This window comes from Syngnathus typhle, linkage group LG6 (genome assembly GCF_033458585.1).
Source record: "Syngnathus typhle isolate RoL2023-S1 ecotype Sweden linkage group LG6, RoL_Styp_1.0, whole genome shotgun sequence".
NCBI classification, from domain to species: domain Eukaryota; kingdom Metazoa; phylum Chordata; class Actinopteri; order Syngnathiformes; family Syngnathidae; genus Syngnathus; species Syngnathus typhle.
Genome location: NC_083743.1, coordinates 16,820,980 through 16,828,915, shown reverse-complemented (window position 1 = coordinate 16,828,915; position 7,936 = coordinate 16,820,980). Strand labels below are relative to the sequence as shown.

Sequence of the window (7,936 nt, the reverse complement as noted above, 5' to 3'; positions counted from 1 at the left end):
GCACTGGATAACTGTTTCCCAGCAAAGATATATACTGAACAGACCTTCTGTTATCAAAAGTGCCAGACTCCACAACAACGAATATCCCAATGAGTCAGAACTGTAGCAGTATTGTGTTGAAATCTGCAGGGCAATGCCGTTTAAATCAATTTCACTTCACATTTGCATTTCTGCCCTGACTAAATCGCAATAGTCACATTCTATGAAGGAGGAGCTTCCCCAGCTCTCGTCTGTCACAGAGGTAATGTAATATGACTCTCAACCTTTGTGAAGGGGAAAAAACTGTTGCTAAGGGGTGTCATAACAATGCATCTCACATATCACGAGTAAACAACCGGCTGTTTGGTAAACCACATAGAAATAATAATTTGATGAGACCATATGGTGGGTACAGATTCTATTTTTAAAAATCAATATGTAAGGAATATATTTTACAAGGCCAACAATTATATAAATTATGTGTGGGCAAAGAAATTTGAGAATTAAAGATTAATGTGACATTTAGACGTTAATAAGTTGTTAAATACTCCCCATCTAGTAATAGTCTAGTACAGGGGTGGGCAAACTACGGCCCGCGGGCCACATCCGGCCCACGGGACCGTTTAATCGGGCCCCCCCAACCCTGAATAAATTGTATTATTAAACTTTTTTTTTTGTCATTTTGCCTGCAATTACTGCGTTTCTCCAGTAGATGGGGAACCGCTCGCCTGCGCATTTACTACCAGAAGCCGTGTCAGAAAGCTCGGTGCACACTCACAAGTGCGTGTACGTACTCAGTAGTACGGACATGGCGCACTCGCGCTCTATTTGTATCAGTCCCGAATTTAGAGCGTGGGCTGTGACGACAGCATTCTTGTAATTCGCGCGCTGAGCTTTCAGATACAGTTTTACGCTAAAGCCACCCACAAACCTTCCCCTGGAATCCTTCAATTAAAATGAGTCGCCCAAGGAAAAGCAAGGTGGACACAGTGCCGAGTGTTTAAAAAAGAGTGGCCAATTTGGCTCGACGTACGCGACGTGACGTTCAGCCACATGAGCATCAACATCAACCCGTCACAGATCGAGGTAAACGGACCAACATCTCGGATCTCTCCTAAGAATTGCCACAACAAATTTTACTCCAGACTATGACGCACTAGCAAAAAAGAGAGACCAACAACACTGTTCCCACTGAAAATCAAGGGGAGGCTCTCAAGTTTATTGTAAAAAAATGCATTTTGAATATGATTTGTACACATAGCAGGGATTGAAACTAGCGACCATTCTCATTTTCAAACAATGCAGGATGCTCAAGAACATTGATGCACCACCTGTTTGCGACTAATCTTGACCTGTAAAGTTCTTAAGGCTTACTTTAAGGAAGTGTTTCCCGTTTCCTCACCTCTGTTACCAGGTGTTTGTGAGTTAAAACTCTGCTCTGATTTTCAGATACCCCTCACTGTGTTGCCGTTTTGATTACTTTATTTGGATGTATGCTTTCACCGATTCTTCAAGATGATGACATATTTGGTCAGAATGTTTGCCGTTTGATGTGATCTCATAAGATAAACATCTTTCATTAATCTGACCTGCAGGCACTGAAGTGATGGAGACTGTTATTCATAATAATAGTGTCGTATTTTATGAGAATCACTGATAGCAGGTTTTTAGTGATTTTTTTTTTAATGCTGTAAATGCATTTGTTTTCAAAAAACTTGTTTGGAATACCCATGCTTTACTACCTACTAAAGGCCAAAATCTTTTATGCAATGACCTTTACAGGTCGCTTATATTACTTCACACAAACACTACGTCCATCGGCTCCTGGTTCGGCCCTCCGGTCCAAATTTAGAACCCAGTTCGGCCCGCGAGTCAAAAGGTTTGCCCACCCCTGGTCTAGTACATACTAGTACACAGTATTGTAGCAGTAGTAGTAGTTGATAGTATGAGTAATTTATGTGTTGTGTGATCTTCAATGTACACAGTATTGTTTCAATCATTTCTTTAGACCAGGGGTCTGCAACCTTTATTATCAAAAGAGCCATTTTGGCCCCTTGTCTGCAAAAACATTTGTAGGGAGCCGCACAAAATAACAGAACTTGTAAACTTTTGAAAGTTCTCATCTTTTTTTTAATTTGAGCTGTTATAACCACTGAATACAACAAAAAGTAGCCCACTTTAAAATAAAATATTTAGCTGAGTTTTAAAAATAAACTAAAAATTAGGACCGTCCTTGATTAGTCCATGTCAGCGCTCTCTCGTCCTCTTCGGGTTTTTTGCTCAGCCAGCAATAAACTGAAGCACCTGAACATATTAAAAAAAATCTACATTAGCTCAGAGTCTGATTTTCTTTCCAGAAAAGTAATAGCTTATTAAATTATGATCACTTCACTGGTTCTTTTATCTCAAACAAAATATTTTAGGTTGCATTACCTGACATGTTTCGACTTGTACTTCCGCCTTCGTCAGTGTCACTGGTGTGGTTGTGACGCGTCTTTATCAGCTGATGGATGAAGGCATGGCAGAGGGTGTGACTCACCTGTCAAATCTGACAGGTGAGTCACGCCCTCTGCTGTCCGTTCACCTCTCCAGAATGCTGTTCCAGGTGGTAGAGAGCATGTAGGCTCCCTCGTCCCTGTTGATGGTCCTCGGGCCCCGCTTGCGGATCTCAATGGCCTCCCTGATCCGACGCTGATGTTTGTTTTCTTCGGTGCGGATGACTCTGGCCTTTTCCCAGTCCATGATGTTATTTTCTCTTTTGCAGTGGTCGGTAATGGCTGACTTGTAGTGTTCCTGTTCTGCTTGTTGTTTTATTGCTCTTGTCTTGTTGCTGTCTCCTTCTCACACTCCTTGTGTTCTGTTTTTCTTGTGGTGAAGTTCCTCCCTGTCTCCCCGATGAATGATTTATTGCATGATTTGCATGGGATCTCGTTTATAGAGTTGCATTTATTTTCCGGGTTGACTCTGTCTTTTGGGTGAAACAGTATCTGACGGAGTGTTGTGTGTGTGGTTTGATAGGTGTGTTTATGTTGTATTTTTTCATGGCTCTTTTGATGCGTTCCGTAATTCCTCTCACATATGGCAACGTCACCATTCCGTCTTGTTTCCGCGTTTGTTTTTTTCTTTCCCCCTGTGTTTTGTATTTTTTGTTTTTTTACCTGTTCTGCACTCTTGGTTATTGCCCATTGTGGATACTGACATTTTTTGAGTGCGTGTTGTATGTGGTTTTCTTCCTGTGTTATGTCCTCTGGGTCCGTGATTATTGTTGTGCGTTCGTATAGTGTTCTGACTACTGACAGTTTATGTATAGTGGGATGTTCTGATGTCCAGAGGAGGTATTAGTCGGTGTGTGTTTGAGATAAAAGAACTAGTGAAGTGATTAAAGTCCCAATGATCGTCACACACACATCTGGGTGTGGTGAAATTTGTCCTCTGCATTTAACCCATCCCCGTGTGATTTTGATCCATCCCCTGGGGGAGGGGGGAGAGGTGAGCAGTGAGCAGCAGCGGTGCCGCGCTCGGGAATTATTTGGTGATCTAGCCCCCCAATTCCAACCCTTAATGCTGAATAAATAATAGTGATGAATAAATAATAATAAACAAGCAGGGATGGGTCGATGTCCAGCGGTGTGACAGGGAAAGAGCATACAGGTAAGCCAGTGTCGTTGGCGGTGAATGCAAATCAACAAGTCCACGCTGAATTAAACTCTCTATTTTCTTCCGAAACGTTCCTTTTTTGGGTTTTTTTCATCTCTATTCAGGGTTCACAACTTCGCACAAAGGTTCGCACGGGTTCACACAATCTAAAAGCTGCCAGCAGGTAAAGGCGCGGGATGTTGACGTAGATGTGACGTAGCCTATATTCTGTTGACAAATTATGAATTAGAAATAGGTCTAGCTTTTTAAAAATTGGATCGTATCAACTCAAACTCCAAGATAACTGCGCAACAAAATGAACTAATAATATGTGAATACAAACGAATTAAGAAATACTCTTTATTTATGTTCGGGGTTTTTTGTCAAGGCCAAAGGGAGCCGCTCAATGTTCCCTCTAATTGTTCATGTATCTGGGCATACACACAAGCTCCCTGAGCAAACTGAGGACTACTGTGAGCAACATCAGACATGCACGCTTTATTTTTATACAAGTAATTTGGTCCACTTAAAAAAAGACAAAAATCTGAAAAATGGGATGTGTAGATGTTATACAGTATGTGAGAGTCCTGCTTTGGCCATGGGAAGAGTCCTGCTTTGGCCTGGCTGAGGGTCCTGTTCTGGACGATATGAGACATATACACCTTTCAGACATAACATTTCGCTCACATTAAAACATTCACATTTTGCACAATGACTTGTGCTGTAGCTTGTGATACAGTGCAAATTCCCGTAACACTTTGTCTGTAAAATATCTACTTACACAGTTTTTCTTGGCATTTCTACGACCCATAAATGATCTAATAGTAACAACATTAAATGATTAATATCCATAAAGACAAAATCTTAATAACCATCATAACAACCAATATGCACAAATCTGACTTAAATTTTACCTTATTCTTCACGTTTGTCCTTCTCACTTCTCCAATGGTTGTACACTTTGTCCAGGTTGATGGCTTTGTCTGCTTCTTGCTTTGACTTTATGTGCATCACTTGGTCCAAATGTGTCACTTCAAGACGATTTCTGGATTTTGTTTTGATATGATTCATTAAACTCTTTCACAGTTGGCATCGCTGCATGTTTTGCAGAGTAGACCTTTCTCACTTGAAAAAGAAAAAATCTCACCCAATTTCACCGCTTTTTCTTCAATCTGCACATACTCCGACAGCCATTTCATCTTAAAAGAACTACATTTATTTTTTACTGTGGCTTGGTGAGTGGATGCATCGCTGCCTGTTCGTTTCGCCAGGATGCGGGGTTTGTATTAGCATCAATTAACCTGCTAGCTAACCTGCACGGCGCATATAGCCAGGGCCCAGACGCAATGCCATGATTGGCTTCGTACCGTCAGTGAACCGTATCGTATCATTGGCTGGACACCTGTCACTCAGTGAGTGAGAAACAAAAGAAAAACAATATTATTGGGCGAATTCATTAGATTAGGTCTAATATTAATATAATATTATAAATGACATAATATATTATAATAAAATATTATAATCTAATATAAATTAACACGTTATATTGATGTTTATGCGCTGGATAAATGTGCGGGCAGTGCGCGATTGCGCACGCGCGCAGTTTAGAGGGAACATTGGAGCCGCTATAAGGAGGCTGAAGAGCCGCATGCGGCTCCGGAGCTGCAGGTTGCCAACCCCTGGCCTATGCAGTTAGACAGAACTGCTCTCTGTCTTTATGTCGCTGTTTAAGTGTTCAAACACTGTGGCTAATATGGCTATATTAACTAATTTCTGTAGTTAAGCTGATGTATTGAATATCTAGTCCTTTTTGTCATCTGTCTGTAACGTCGTGTTTAAGATGAACAAAACGGCTTTGAAAAGAGACCTTACGGAAGCTACGACAAAAGGTTCTCCAGCCTTATGGCAGGGGGTGCTAGTGATCCGGGGATGCTTCATGCGCCTACCTGTAGAATAAGAGATCTCCAGTTCAAATTTGCAACAAGCAACTGAGGAGCAGTCGTCCATTGATTTCGTTTTACATTTACACATACTGACGCCCACTTTTGTTTGTTCACTACCAATGCAAATGTTAATGCGCAGCCTTGTGCATAAGTTTTTTGTTTTGCATTTTGATTTATTTAATCCAGAAACCGTTCTCCTGATAGAGAATTCCCTTCACTGGTTCCTGTTGGGTTCACAACATTTATCTGAACAGAATCTCACAGAGGTGGGATATGTCTTTGATGGCCAGCGACTTGTGCAGAAGGGCGCACCCCAGCCACACAGCGAGTGTGGTTGAGATCCGCCCCTTCCCTCAGTTTGGTCGTGCCTTTTATTGAGGAACAAACAATGGGGCAAGTGTACATGAATGCATAGCTTCTTTAGACAGGAAGGACATTCCACAGCACAACAGGATACTATCTCGGACAGAAGCGGTATGGTCGGCTCGTGACTTTAGCTAGACAAATGGGACGGATACCCCTGTGGCGGTCTCATGATCTCCACTTAAATAGGACGTTTGTCTGCTCCAGCTTATCGCATGACAACCTCATGTCCTGTGTATGGATAGCTAACAATGGGGTTTATTGTATAGCGCGACTCGTGACTCCGGACATGAGTTCTTTAGCCAACAATATGCTCCAAAGTCATTATCACGAGGCCAAACTGTCACATACTACGGAAAATCTTGCACACATAAGTAGATACATAGAATCCAATGATAAAAAGTATATTTTTCCCAACATTCCCCCCTGTTTAACATTGGAATTCATGGGAAAACAAAACATCAACTAATAACTACATGTGTGTATAAATGAGTATACGCCTACACAATATAGTATACCGTTTTTTTCCGTGTATAGTGCGCGAAATTTACCTAATTTATTGTCCTAAAATCTGGGGTGCGTATTATACATGGGTACAAAGAAAAAACATTTTTTTTTTTTTTTTTTTAAAGAAAGTCATGGTACAACAAAACCAACAACAGGACTGACCGACAAAGTCGTGGAACAAAAAGACAGGGTGACGTTACCAAAGACAGGAACAGAATGACAGTAACACATGCAATGATCCAACGGTGAGCGAGGGGCAGACAGGACTTAGATACAAAACACGTTACATCGATTGAGGTGACACAGGAAGAGAGGGGCGACGCGAACAGAAACTATGGCAACCTAGACACATAGCAAAACTGGGGACGAGACATGACAAATCTCCCCCGAAATAAAACTCACCTTTCTTCTTGTTTGTTGTCAATCGCGCATCGCATTCAGCCATCCTGGCCAACACACTTAGTCAGTAAAATACATAATTGACGACACATCGTTTGATGCGATGGTGCAATCCTTGAGGGTGTGTTATTGTCAAATATTGTTTGTTTTTAATCTCCATCGCGGACCGGACGTCATACGGAGGCCGCCATTACAGATGCGCAGAACAGATGCGCAAGTCACGTCAGCTATATTAAGAGCGAGAGTTGTTTTCTTCCTATTAGTTTCAATTCACAGTTTAATTAGCAGTTTCAATCAGCAAATAACAAAATGCGTATTACAGGTAAAATTTTATTTCACAACACTTTGCCTTGTTCCTTTGGTCTCTGCTGTTCATCCTAAAACACAAAGGCGCTCTTTAAGCAATGCGACAGTGAGCGCCCGGCGCGCTGCGGTTGCGCGACCGCACCAAATTAAGCTCCCTGCGCAGTGCGCACTGAGGTCCACTTAAATTTTAGAAAGTACATCAGGACTTTAAAAATATCTTCTAAATTTCAGCGACGGCTCTGTCACAATAATCGACCGGCAGTTGGGCGGTCGGCGGCGCGCTACGGTTGAGCGTTCTCTCGCACGCTCTCTCTCTCGCTCTCTCTCGCTCTCGCGCACACGCGCGCACACGCACACGCGCACACACGCAAACCGGATATCATACGGAGGCCGCCATTACAGATGCGCAGAACGGATGCGCAAGACACGTCAGCTATATAAAGAGTGAGAGTTCAGTTCTCTACCTAAATCCGTATTACAGGTAATATTTTATTTCACAACACTTTGCCTTGTTCCTTTCGTCTCTGCTGTTCACTTCAAACACGCTCCATGCGGCCGCAATGCTCTCGTATCAGACGCTTGCTCGATCACCTGCTCGTTTGCTGTTCCGTGCGCGCACGGAGCGCGGTGGTGCGTTTACGGGCAGTCGGAGAAATCAACGCCAACAAAAAAAATTACATCCAGCCTAGTTAAGACCATACCAAAGACTATAAAAATGGGACCCATTGCCTCCCTGCGTGTGTGACGATCATTGGGACTTAAAAAAATAAAATAAAATAATAATTTTTTTTAAAAAAAATTCA

The 7,936-nt window shown here is 42.1% G+C and overlaps 1 long non-coding RNA gene across 1 annotated transcript; it reads right to left on the bottom strand.

Annotated features, from left to right (window-relative positions):
* Window positions 1–1,595: 1,595 nt before the first annotated feature.
* On the bottom strand, window positions 1,596–2,971 carry LOC133155912 (uncharacterized). Its single transcript, XR_009714745.1, has 2 exons — window positions 2,413–2,971; window positions 1,596–2,283 (listed from the first exon to the last, which is right to left on the bottom strand). It is a non-coding gene; the product is annotated as an uncharacterized LOC133155912 (long non-coding RNA).
* Between the last annotated feature and the right edge of the window lie 4,965 nt (window positions 2,972–7,936).